Genomic DNA, 1,877 nt, shown 5'->3' with positions numbered 1-1,877 from the left:
TGCAATTGGTGAGCGTAATGCCATTCTCTGATGTTACAGAGGCGCGTGAAATATCGAGGCTAAAAGCTCCCGCCTTAACGACAGCGGCTTCAATTCCCACGCATCAAGGAGCAGTGGGACTTCAGGCTGGGAGCTCCAATTTCACCTGAAAGAACTTGTATTCACATGGAACACGGAACTTTGGGACATCAGCTGGTAGAATAGATAGTCAACTATTTTATTCTTAAGTAAGTAGTTTTCAGCAGGATACTTGTTTGTGGATTGAAAGAATATCTACAACTGGGACAGTCTAAATTACAAAGAAGAATTCTGCAAAGAGTCAATTCTTGGAGAAGCATCTGTGCAGAGAGATGCAGAGGAATGTTTACGTCATCTGCCGTTCTAATATGTTTGACTTTGCACTGGATTAATTTCCATGAAGGGATTTTTTTGCTCGGTTCACAGTATTCACTTTCCTGCATATTCGCAAAAGTCGCTACTGTATTCAAAACCTCTGAAAATTAACTGGTATATACAATGTGGTGATTAGGCTCACGTTCCCGTCAGTGATGCTGAAGAAGTAGATTCGAAATTCATCACATCACATTCCATTAAATGACTAAGCAGACAGAGTGTGAATGGAAGCTTCATGAGGACATATGTGGTTTTTTTTGGAAAATTCGTTGCTTTGAAAGGTGATGAAGATTAGACTGAAGCAATGACAGTGATTATCTTTATTGCTTGTTCAACTGGTGAACATGACTGCTATTAACCGTGTCCATATTAACATCACGGCTGTGAAGGCTGTGCATCGGGCCAGTAGCGCAATGGATAACGCGCCTGACTACGAATCAGGCGACTATAGGTTCGAATCCTACCTGGCTCGCAGGCAGCGTAGATTTTAATCCCGCTTAAAAACTGATTTTTCAAAACCCGAAATAAGGTGTGAGCTCCTCATCTGCAGGAACGAGAATGCCTTCATTAAATGTACCTGAGAACATGAGAGTCAATGTCCCAGCGTCATCACAGGAGGGAAGCCGAATAGTCGCGCAGGTGACTTATGGGCACCTTTCCATTTCATAAAGCCACCGATCGAATAACTGTTGCTCGCGGTGATGCTCTGCTTTGAGCATTTTACGAAACTCTTTGGCCAGTGGAATCAGAGAAGAATGAAGGGTTAACTGTCCAACTGATCTTTATAGCGTGTGAGTTCTAGAGTCTCCTACCTGCTGACTGATAAAGTTTTCCTACCAGTCTATTCAAAGCTTTCTGCATCTTATCTGAAATCTACAAACCCTGGTGATCGATCAAGAGCAAATGTTTCCTTCAATCTGTAATTCCTTGCTCCTCATTATTATGTACACGTCAATGATGTCTCCTCACAATCAGCTCTGCTCTGAGAAAAACAACATTTTGAAAGTCTTGTGTTCACTGAAATTTCTTGCCTGTTTTTAACAGTTCGGTGAGTGGAGTAGTCCCACTGCTAACATTCAGCACAAACGTTCAGCAAAAACCACACAATGCGGGGAACCTTAGTACTGCTCTTTTCGTCAACAATGTGTAAAAGTTCCCAGGAAGGTGACTTTGGCTTTGGCAGATTCACTTTTAGCTAGGTTTACAAATCAGTTTGACTTCCGAATTCGATCAAACAGCCCGATAAATGCTGTAAATATTCAATCCACGAGAGTCTGAAAGTCACCAGGCACAATATACACTAATCAGTTGGGTATTCGGCAATTACCCTGTCAGTTAACCTCTGAAATGTGGCTGAAGTGTTTTTCGTACAAACGGCATTACTTTAAATTTCTGCAGGCCAGTTGGCGTTACAAAATTGCCTTTGATCTTTCTGACAAAGTTCCCTACCAGTAACCTTTGAGGAAGTCCAACTTAGAAATGTA

General features: G+C 41.9%; 1 non-coding gene across 1 annotated transcript; it reads left to right on the top strand.

The window, feature by feature from the left end:
• Positions 1-792: 792 nt before the first annotated feature.
• On the top strand, positions 793-865 carry trnar-acg. Its single transcript has one exon. It is a non-coding gene; the product is annotated as a tRNA-Arg (tRNA).
• Positions 866-1,877: the final 1,012 nt, after the last annotated feature.

The sequence above is a fragment of the Chiloscyllium plagiosum genome, unplaced genomic scaffold (assembly GCF_004010195.1).
Source record: "Chiloscyllium plagiosum isolate BGI_BamShark_2017 unplaced genomic scaffold, ASM401019v2 scaf_14205, whole genome shotgun sequence".
In the NCBI taxonomy this organism is placed as follows: Eukaryota; Metazoa; Chordata; class Chondrichthyes; order Orectolobiformes; family Hemiscylliidae; genus Chiloscyllium; species Chiloscyllium plagiosum.
Note: the sequence above shows the minus strand (reverse complement) of the source record. Positions and strands in the feature narration are given on the sequence as shown.